This window comes from Spinacia oleracea, chromosome 5 (genome assembly GCF_020520425.1).
Source record: "Spinacia oleracea cultivar Varoflay chromosome 5, BTI_SOV_V1, whole genome shotgun sequence".
NCBI lineage: Eukaryota > Viridiplantae > Streptophyta > Magnoliopsida > Caryophyllales > Amaranthaceae > Spinacia > Spinacia oleracea.
In genome coordinates this window covers 20,121,852-20,134,034 of record NC_079491.1, presented here as the reverse complement: position 1 = coordinate 20,134,034, position 12,183 = coordinate 20,121,852, and the positions used below count along the sequence as shown (strand labels likewise).

General features: G+C 32.6%; 2 long non-coding RNA genes across 3 annotated transcripts; one reads left to right on the top strand and one right to left on the bottom strand.

Moving 5' to 3' along the window:
- Nucleotides 1–1,799: 1,799 nt before the first annotated feature.
- Nucleotides 1,800–11,103, bottom strand: LOC130461217 (uncharacterized). 2 transcript variants are annotated; one of them, XR_008921619.1, is made up of 3 exons: nt 10,968–11,103; nt 7,528–7,632; nt 1,800–2,319 (listed from the first exon to the last, which is right to left on the bottom strand). It is a non-coding gene; the product is annotated as an uncharacterized lncRNA (long non-coding RNA). The 2 variants fall into 2 exon arrangements; XR_008921620.1 differs by having other exon boundaries at nt 7,528–7,617; nt 10,968–11,093.
- Nucleotides 11,104–11,416: 313 nt separating this feature from the next.
- LOC130461218 (uncharacterized) lies at nt 11,417–11,938 on the top strand. Its single transcript, XR_008921621.1, has 2 exons — nt 11,417–11,553; nt 11,763–11,938. It is a non-coding gene; the product is annotated as an uncharacterized lncRNA (long non-coding RNA).
- The last annotated feature ends 245 nt before the right edge of the window (nt 11,939–12,183 follow it).

The following is a 12,183-nucleotide window of genomic DNA, read 5'->3' as shown; positions in this document are numbered from 1 at the left end:
TTATCCGGACTCTCGTTAGGCCCGATAAGTTTATCAACTACAGAGAAATAATTATCATTACGATGAATAATTACTAAATTGTCTACATAAATTTAGAGATAGACTAATAATGGAACTCTCTAGATCTACCATAACTCAATGCAATACACACAGAATGCAATACACACAGATAGGAGAAAATTCAACAACATTAAAAAAGGAAAATAGAATTGTTAAGAGAAAATCCAAAAATAAATATATCCAATTAAACAATGTCATTATGAGAAATTATCATCAAATTGTTTACATAAATGATAAATCAATGGGGGGGGGAGAGAGAAAGTTTTCTAACCTTGACAACATTTAGATTTGGGGAAAGAGAAGAATTATTAACTCCGTCTCTTTCTTATTTCTTTTCCTGTTTTTCTAATTTGGCGTTATTCAATACTTTTTCCAGTTTCTAATTTTAGCCATGCCCTTTTTCCGTTTTTTCATTAATCATGGTTAATTTTTCTTATACAAAACTATTTATTTATACCTAATATTTAAAAACTGAAACCATGGATGACACTCTAACACGTGTCATCTCCTCATTAATTTTATTTATTTATTTAAATAGATAAAACTCAAAAGATATTATTATTTATTTATATTTAACACAAAAGACACCCATATAAAAATTATTAACAACTCATAAACACACATAACATAAATTTATGAGTAATTAATTATAAATAAATGAGCTAACTTAAGTTGTGATTAATCAATTCATATTTCATACCAATAACAATAAAGATTAGTACTTAAGTTAATATTATATTTAAACTTTTAACTAAGAAAAAATATAAGAAAATTAAACATCTCCTCAAACTAAGTCATCAACCTCTCATCTTCCAGGCACATCTTATAAATATATTTTACTACCAACAATATTTGTTATATATCTTACTCTCATCTCTACATAATCCTACATTTTTCATATGTAATATGTGCTTTGTTTGTGTACATCTTATATTTTTATGGTTAAATTACAATTTTTGTCAATTTATTTATGATTATTTTAATAACAACTAGTTCTTCTGTTAACATTATACTGTATGTTATTGTTCCCTCTAAAGATGTTTAGATTAATTTAGTAGTAACCTTAAAGTATACATAATGTGATTCTATCTTATTTTGTTTACTAGTGGCTTGGTCGCGCGCAGTGGCGGTGCCAGGATTCTACGCATAAGGGTTCGGAATTTTCAAACGCATAACAAAATCATACATTATAATCCGAAATTCAATTTACAACTAGCAATTCGGTGGTACACGTGTTCTATTACAATAACACTAAAAAACTATAATTGAACTCCACGAGTTTTCATTTTCTTGTATTAGAGATTCATTTTCAGGTGTTAGAGGTTTACTTTGAGGTGTTGGATGTTCATTTCCATGTGGTTAAAGTGGTCTTGAATTTGGTAAAAAAACAAGCAGAAATTTTTTGTGACTTTGACATACATCTCTTTTCGAAATAACCTCAATCTAAACCTTCATCTCATGTCCATCTATTCAAAATCTTAAATTTTAATTCTAATTCCAAGTTAGCAATTTTTTTACACCAAAATATTCAAAGTTTCAAAACTCAACTCTTCAAATTCATGAATAAATTTGCAAAAAGTAACTAGTAAACAAGAAAGTTACTGGAGTTTTTCTTCAAGTGTAAAAGGAAAACAAAAAAAGAGGAAAGGAAAAATAAAAAAATAATGCTCAGAGCACGGCAGCACGCTACACACAAGGGGATCGAACCCCAGACCTTTGTATAGGATACTGATCTCAAAACCACTGCACTAGTTGGTTTATTTATGATACATCATAGTGGTTAACAGTATATAACGTTTTTCTCTGTCCAGTAAGGGTTTAGTTGAACCGCCCCTGGTCGCGCGTGCGCGCGCGCTATGGCTAGGAGTTGCTACATGGCACCAAATTTGGTCCAATACTCAATGTGCGTATATGTAAAAGTTGTGCATTGAAATTACTTATACACACGACAAGATAAAGAAGAATTTAATAAACAAAAGATAGGCAGAAGACATAGGACTTAGTACAATATAAGACCTTGTGATACATCAACTGGATAGTTTGAAAGATATAAGCTTTTCTCTTTCTGGGTGTATTTTATGTTAATTTTCGGATAGATCTACAAAAGTTCTTCCTTAACTTTTTGTACATCCTCTTCAACTTTCCTACCAAGAAGTTTCCATAGAAACATCATTGATGGGCTTTCATAACCTTTTCTTGTTCATTGTTCTTTGTATTCTGAAACTTTCACATGCGTGTGAGCCATGCTAATGTAATAACCTACATTACATCACACAAAAATTATTGAGCTCCATATGATGCATAAATAAAAGAGAACACAAACATTTTTTACTATATCTTTCCTCAAAATAATGTATTAGTTGTTGGATTATGTAGCCAGGTTACTTGTAACTGATTTTAGGGAGGGGAGGGGGCTAGTTAATTTGAGTTAGACATTCTTCTATCTTTAATCTTTTAAAAGCTGAAGACAACAATTCGACATCTTACTACTGATAACAAGATACCTTACCCAATTAGCTTTATCGATCCCTTTCTCCTCACCCCACCTTGTAGGCGCGTGAGCACCACCTTGAGCAGTCAATGTGCTTAGGCTTATCTGTCGATGTACGTAATTATTTGCATCCACCACTACCGCCCAAGTACTCCGGGAATTCTAACTTAGACTTGGTGGCTGCTATAAGTCAGGGGATATCATAACACTCCCCTTAGACGGTACTTGTGCTAGAATAAGCCAATAAGGGAAGCAATTGATTAAATTGACGATCAATGTATTTGGTCAAACATTAACTTTTGGAAAAGTTTGACTATTTTGTCCCCTTTTCAAGACCTCAATTCACGTAACAGTAAGGATGACCTATTTGATGGTAACCCAAATCTAGGGGTTATTAGTTGGTTGACCCTTTCCATCTATGGGCTTAACTTTGGTTGGGGAACACAAATTTTTATGGGCCCATGAGCTCATGAATGGTACATGGGACTATGGAGATTGGGAGTTACTATTCATAAGGAACAAATCTCCAACTTTTAAAGGTTAAATATTATATATTTACACTAACAAAAATTTTGAATATTTAAAATTTCATAATACCTAAAAGTTATATGTTTATCCATTTATAAAATGCTCCGTGTATTGTTCAGGTCAAATGCTAGTTTTACATAAAACAAGTTGCATCAATAAAATTACACGTGGCACATTTTGACGCTGGGAAATATATATATATATATATATATATATATATATATATATATATATATATATATATATATATATATATATATATATATATATATTAAAGCAGAGTGTCACTCAATGAGAGATGAGAAAACCGTCAATACTTAATTCTTATGCACTTGTCAAAAAAGGAAATTCAATAAATGTAGGGGGAAATAATCAACTAACATATCTTTGTAACATATAGGAAAATAACAAATATATACATGCATCTATACCTAGTCTATACCTAGTCTATAAAAAAGAAAACCAAACTTTATAAGAGGACATGTGTCTCAACAAAATCCATACCTAGAAAGACACGTGGCTCATCTATTACTCTCCTTACTCCTTCATCTTCTGATTCTTCCCCTTTCAACATTCCAAACCAATTAATTCTCCATTAATTTGACTCACTCATTCAACCTTTAAATTAAGTGTTTATTTATTTTAGTTAAAATTGAAAATTACTTCGTTTCTCCAAATTGATATCTCAAATTTCACTCTTCTCCTCCCAATTATTTATTGCACCATTTTAACATATCAATTAATTGATTCATCAAGGAGATAAGTTCGAGGCGTTATTGGAGTTTGTGACATTTGTAGTAGTTAGCTTACTTAGCTATTAATAGGGTTGATTGGTGAGAATATTGAATTGTTATTTTTCAGGTACATGATCGAAAATATAAGTCACCGGATATATAACCGCTATGCAAAAAATCATACCTTTTGTGGCTTTGTCTTTGGTATTACTAGACCTGTCAAAAATCGACCCGACCCGAAAACCGACCCGAACCCGCCCGAAAATACTGGGTCCTGAACAAGATTTTGTGACCCGTAACCCGATTTTGTCCGAACCCGAGCAACTCGAAAAGTAATGGGTCAAAACCCGACCGAACCCGTTTTGGACCCGACCGATTGAAAATCATTGTATTTATAGTAATAAATGACATTATGAATAAATTTAAGTATAATAAACACGTTTTTTGTTACTATTGTTGTGTGTAATATGATTTTAATTTGAATTATACACCATTTTATGGTTGAATTTGACTAAATATATATACTTGTGCAGGAAAATTTGTTAAATTGTGCCAATATTTTGTATATTTATCACCTAAATTAGAGAAAATATAATGCGCGTTTTAAAATCTCTCAACCCGTTGGGTCGACCCGAACCCGAAAGTTCTGGGTCTTGAACAAGCATTTGTAAACCCGAACCCGAAAGTGACCGACCCGATTCAACCCGAACCCGAAAATAATTTTTTACAACCCGACCCGACCGACCCGTTTGACAGGTCTAGGTATTACCTAAAATTAATATTTTTCCCTAAGTTCTATTTTGTGTTTTATTTAGTTTGATTGAGTTTTTATTGTTGAATGACTGAGTTTTAGAAAAGTGCCGTCATTGTTCATTTAAAAATTTTGTACAAATTTCAATTCTCTCCATCGTTGCAATTTTTCTTTTACCATTGAAACTTTAACATGCATGGTTCTTTCAAAGAGAAAGGTTGACCTTCTGCAGTGTCAAGGACGACTTTAAATACATATACAAGAGTACAAGACTACTGTTGGCTAAAATATTCGAGTCGATCATTATCTTACCTTGGTTTTGACGAGACATATATCAAGGGAAACATGGGTCAATTAACAGTGGAAGAAATCGAGGAAAGTTTGGCGAGATTAACATTGATGTTAGTGGTTCACCTTCTTGTACTTATCTGTACTGTATTTTCTTACTCCGTATGATTTATAAGGTAGTAGTATGATTACATTTTAATGGTTAAATATTTGTACATGACGATAGTGGATGATGTATTTTAGGACTCATGAAAATAGCGAGGTTCAAGTTTGGGCATGAACAAATTCACGTATTACGAAATTTTGCATCTATGTTCCTCAGGTGCCTGCATTATATTTGTCGAACAACTCTTATATTTTTATTTTTTATTTTTATGAGGAAATAAAAAGCAGGCGGATTATCTAAAATTACCTTACGGATGAATTACAATGACTCCAAGAAAATATTTGTCATAGAAGTCTTATATAATAACAAGACATGTAATACCTTTAAGATAACTAATTTGTCCATAAAATATAGATGTTTTAGGTTCCTTTCATAGGTTTATTTTAGTGTAGTTGTAACCTATTTTGGCTAAATTACATAATAAATACTCGTACTATGCATAACAATAAAACATTAAAACTCAATACGAACACTCACCGACCATCCAAATATTAATAAAAAATAACACGTATAAGATATCTTATATTCTAAGACTACCATGTGCCTTACAAGGGTCAAACGACCGGTTATATTTAGTAAATCAAAGTGTCCCTGGAAGATTCTTTTGTTAATGGATGATATAAAGAAGCTATTGTCTCACTTTAAAAAAAGTTGATTCTCGTCATGTCTATCGGGAAGCCAATCGAGCGGCTGATTATGTTGCCGCCTTAGGTAATCAAGTTCAGACACATCAAGATATTGACCTTTACGTAGACAACAAGTTTTCTTATTTTATTTATTTAGATAAGTTAGGTTACAATCTTGATAGAAGACTTTCCTAACTCCCTTCTAATTTTCCTATTTTTTTAAAAAAAAATATTTTTTCCATCTTCTAAGCCCATGTCATTATTATTGTAACAGCCAACCCTTAACTTGCTTATCACACTTGGCTCTTAATCAATCGGATTAAAATTAAACCAACAACTTAAAGCCTAAATATATCTTAAACCAGGATTACAAAACTATTAACAATAATCCAAGGATCCCTCATAGGAAAGAAAATATTAGAAATTAACAACCAATCACAAATAATAAACTTCGATAAAGCTTAAAATTACACCTTGAGCAACTTAATATACACTCTCTAAACAATTCCGCCATGACACAAGTAAACCTTGCATTAATCTCTAAAACATCATATGGCCATTTACCTAGCTTCAAAACAATTTAATACTCCCCCCACCAGGACAGGTTCAGAGAAAAAATTCAGGAAATCGAGTACACTGTATCCAACCTTAAATACTTTGATAGGTGGATCATAATAGTTTTAGTTTTGTTTCTGGTTGACAGCAAACTTTAACAAATCCGAGTTATAAAGCAAACTTACTTTGTTGTTAAAACAAACCAAACCAAACCAAATCAACTCAACAAAATTCAATCTTGAATTAATTGAGAAACATTTTGTCTTAAATAACTTATAATTCTGTTTAAAATTCTTGCAAGGGAACAACAAGAAATGGCAACACCCACATACAAATCCATGACCTCACTAGACCGCTTACAACACTTATAAAACACTATACCCCAAATATTAAGAGAGAGGGTCCCGAGACAAAAGCTTCTCTAACAATAATTAATATCCCGAAGCAATAATCACATAAATTAATGTTTCCCGCCATAAACAAATTTCTAAATTGATATAAATATAAAATGCGCGCAAAGCTAACCCATCACAAATCACACTTATTTCTCAAAGTATACTTTTCATTACTTGCTCGAAATATAATTCAACAATTAATAGACAAAGTTGTTCTTGAAACCAACCTGGTAGACCAGCTTTATTCCAATACGTAATTTTACAATTCAATCTCAACTTCATAGTTTTACAATTGGGGAAAGTGAACGCGAATAGAGAGGGGTCACCATGACCAACTGTCTCTATATGGTGGGGGTCGTCGCCTTCCTTGTAAACATACGCTTGCAAGACTTAACTGGGACATGTCCCTAACTACCGACCAAGCCCGCTTAGTACGAACAAAACTCGCTTAACTACGGGTCAAACCCGCTTACTACGAGTAAAACTCACTTAAATACGAGTCAAACTCGCTTAAATACAATTTCTTTCCCAATTGCATCTTAATGTTGTCATAACTGCAATGAAACCCGGAAAACCGATCCACTAACCCCTTTCTCTTCTTCACCACCCAACACAAAACCATTGACACCGAGGAAGACACCATCTCTCACAACCTCTCAACTTAAACCATCTCTCACTTCATTTCCCAACTGGCACAAATATTCAATCAAAAGAATAAAGATTCTTAAAACATTACAATCCAATTTGCAAAGTATAATTAAATTCGAAAGACACCATTCAATTTTCAAAAATATTGTTTGCAAAACACAATTCAATTTCCAAAGCACAATTTAATTTCCAAAGCACATTCAAAATCCATACATATATATATATACATAATACTTAAACACAAAATATAATTTCAATCATTGAAGATGGTTGGACAATGTGTACCTTGAATCAACAACGCATATGAACTCCAGAAGATACACATTCGATCATCGATATCCACTTATACTCCACGATTCTATTCTCTTTATTCCCCTTCCAACAATCCACCTCAACAAATAAGGACACGAGTTAATATCATCTACTACCTCTGTTCTTTAATGTTCTTTACGCTTTGGAATATGTGTCCAAAGTATGAAAACTTTGACTGTGGATTCTCACTGTTATATACATCAAAATGTTATCAGGTAAGATCTTGTTAGATTGGTCTCGTTGTGTATTTTTAAAATATCAATTTTTTATAATTTTTTCACATACCAAAATGGATATATAAGTCGTTAAATATTGCATTGGAGTCCGTGCAAATAGTAACCGTAAAGAACATTAAGGAACGGAGGTAGTATATATTATACTAAAAGAGAGGAAATCAATGTGGAGCTGACAAATGTCGCTCTCTGATTCGCCTCTCTTTTAATATAAAATAATTTAAGCAAAATATAATTTAAGCTTACTCCGTAATTTATTACTAAATATACAAAGTACATACTACCTAAAGTGTAGTAAAAAATATACTGTAACAATCATTTTTATATTAAAATATTTCATATGCTCTAACAAAATATGGAATAAAATCCTATGCCTAATATTTATTGCCTAATATCTCACGCAAAATATCTCAAGCTTAATATTTTAGATTATCTAAGATAATTTTATCTTATTTAGACAGGGACGAAGCTAATTAAGACTAAATTGTAAAAGGGCCAATTTGAATTTTTCTAATGGCAATTTCGTGTATGTTTTTTTAATGGAAACTAATGGCTATATATTAGTATTTACAATTTACTATTTCTAGAAATATAATTAAATACTTCTATATTTCCCTCAAAAAAAAAATATAAAAAAATACTTCTATATATTATCTAAATAACATTAAGTACACACTATTAAATTATGATCTAAAATGTCAAACACATACTTCGTACAGCATAATAGCAGTACTTATAGGAGGACTCGATCCCTTGGTCCGTAATTGTTTACCTCATGCACCAAAAGTGTTTTAATCAGAATTGGTTGTATGAAATTGAGGATAAATAAAAGTGGTGGGACCAAATATAGTTTATGTGAGTGTAAAATTGTGGTCTCTATGAACATTTACCGTAACATCATATTCTTTTAGGTGACTAAAATTGCAAATGCAACAAAAAGAGACATAGAGAGCATATACCGATAAAGTGAAACTGGATGTTCTTTGAACTTTTAAAATGCATCCACCGGTGATTTGGGATATGTAGGTGTAATTATAAAAATACTCTCTTTGTCCCAGAAAATAAATTCTTGATCTTACAGTTATTTTGCATCACACGATTTGTTAAATAAGTCAAATTTTAGATTGATGTAAAGGATTGCTATTATAGTTTGTAGAACAATAAGAAAATATTTTTATATTAATGTAATAGATTGCAATATTTTAAAAACGTATTGACTAATAAATAAGTATTGGTGTTGGTGAGCGGTTATAAGGATAACATGTACACACCTTAGTTAGCTTGGAGATGGGGGCGAGTTTGTATTCATTGTTTATATGAACACTCACCAATCCTAAATATGTATATCACTTTTAAATGCTTTATCAATATAATAGCTAATCCAATATATATATATATATATATATATATATATATATATATATATATATATATATAATATATATATAGTTAAAAGGAATGAATTGTTTACCTAATGAATGTATAGGGTTGTCAGATTATAAGTGGGACAGATTTTTTGAGGAGATTCTATGCGCTTCCGCCCCAAGTGGACGGGGATAGAGGAAATTTTTTTGTGGGTGATGGGGTTAAAAAATGGATTAGTTATGGGTAACGGGGTGAGGATAGATTAGATTGGAGTTGTCGGTCACGCTTATCTTTCATCTAATTTATTATGAATATATATCAACATTTTTTTTACTACTAACATACTCCTTCGGTTCTAATTTAATTGTAGCAATTTTTGTGCTTCCCAATTTAATTTTCATTTTCTTTTATGGCATGAAACACATTGATATTTTGTTATCTTTCTCTTTCCACTATCAAAAGTTATTTCCCACATCTTATCACATTCAATTAATTTTTTCCCACAATCTCCCCCCATACCTATACTTAAAATAACTTATCACAAAAACTCCATCTATTGCGACGTTTAAATTAGGACGGGGGAGTACATATTATCATGTTTTGTTTATTTACTTCATTATTCTATTCCGACAATTGAATTGTCGAATACTCTAAAATAGAGTTTTTAAAATTCAAAACCCTCTTATAAAAAAAAATGTTGAATTCAGAGGTGGATTTGAGGAGGATGTGGATGCACGGGTGAGTAATGGAATGGGGATGAGTTTTATTTTTTGCCCCTAAGGATATTGGGAGAGGTGGATACCTTTCCTATCATGAGTTGCGGGGATATACCCCTAAGGATATTGGAAGGGGTGGATACCTTTCCTATCGTGAGTGGCGGGGATGAGAATTTTAGACAAGTACCGGTGTGGAGGCACCGACTTACCTCAAAGCCATCACTAGCTGAGTAAAGTAAATGGTGGGGTAGGTGTTGAGTGATCGGTAATGAGGTAAATGAGGCAATTGTTAAATGGGTATGTTTATCGAAGTGAATGCTGGATTAGAATAACTTTATGCTTGACACAAGTGATGAAAATAATTTTGTCCATATATCCTTATTTGTTTTATAGTTTTAATAAGTAAGACACTGAATGGAACAATAACAAATTTATCAATCATTAATTTTAATGAGGAATAATCAATATTTTGATGATAATTTTCTACCACTGTAATATACTTTCATCTGTATTTGTATTTAGACAATTAGTCGTGCATCGCACGGATGATATACTAGTATTAATCTAAATCGAACTAGGAGCTAAATTGGGTTTCTTTGAGAAAACTTTTAGTTAATGTCAGAAAACTCGTTTTAGAACTACGTCCTCATAGACTTAGTTTGATTTTAATAAAAATTGGACTAGACTGCTAAACATTAATTGTGATTGAAAACTATACAGTTCGATATAATTTATTAACGACCTTAAAATTACAATTTAATCAATATATAATCAACGAGGAAATCTTAATTATATATATTTAGAAAATCCTTGAGAAAAAAAAATGACACTCCCAACTACTAATTAAATCAAAATTCGTGGATCAATCAGTTGAAATCATTTATGCATTATCAAAAAAACAATAATTTAATGAAAATCTAATTTCCATAAACCTATTGCAATTGAATTGGATAAACTAAAATAGATGAGAAGTGAATTAGCTTCGTTTATACCCTTAATAGAATTAAAGAGGCGGGAGGGATCAACAACAAGGGGACCATCAACATCAATGAGGAACAACAACAACAAAGATTAACGACAACGACAACAAAAACATTACCAAGATATCTACGGCGAGCCAGAGACGCGGCGACGCTCAAGGCCAGAGGTGGCAGGCCAGCGGCGGAGAGCAGGGTAATAGTGTTGCAGTGGCTCAGGGGAGCAAAGAGATAAGGACGGGGAAAGGAGCAAGGAAAGCATAAAAGAACAGAAACCAACATTAGGAACACCACCACCAAAACAACAACATCGGCGGTGGAAGGATCGGCTCACCACAATAAGAGGGAGAAAATAAATGGGTTAGGGTATGAGATTCCTCAATTAGAATTTAATTCAATCAATTTATGGAAGGATTAGATGAATTGCCAATTCAAGAGGGAGTCAAGATACGGGTGATTTTGCAACCACTATCGGCGACGACATCACGAAGCTTGGACAAGAGAGGGGAAGGGACGAGAGAGGAGAGAAGCACTGAATCAACACAACAACAACGAACATTCTTAGCAGTAGAACCAGCTTCGCCGACGAGAGAGGAATGGTCGACGACGCAGCGACGGAAAGAGAGAATATTCGTGGTAAAGGGAATAGGGATGGCAGCGGGTCCAGGACCCTACCCGGATCCTGTCAGACCCTACCCTAAAATTAGGGTATGGATCTTTATTTTTTAGACCCTATAGGGTAAGGGTAGGGTATGGGCATATGCTGTTTTTTTAGGGTAGGGTAAGGGTCTTAATTTTTCAGACCCGTACCCTACTCATACCCTACCCGCGGACCCTTAAGACCCATATCCTACCCATACCCTATATTTAGACCCACTTAAATTTTGTTATTTTTATGTACTTCACTTTTTTTGTAGGATCTTGATGATGAAGTAGATGATGATATGGACGATAACTATTACTAAAGTACTGAATGAATGCCTATTTATTAACATTAATGTTGTGTATTTAAGAATGTGGGATTTTGTAATTTATGAGCTTCGTACTTTAAAATGTATTGTGTTTAAGGAAAGACAAGGATAATTTTTGAAGACTAGCTATTTATTTGTTTTAAAATGTCTTATTAATCGTTGTTCTTGTATTATTTTTGCATATTACATATAATTGTATACAAAAAAGAAAATAAAAGTTATAGTTTTACGCGGAACCGCATAAGATCCTAGACCCTACCCATACCCTGTCGAACCCATAGGGTACGGGTAAGGGTCTTATAATTTTAGACCTTGTAGGATAAGGGTAGGGTATGGGTATATGTCAAAAAGTTAGGGTCCGGGTCCG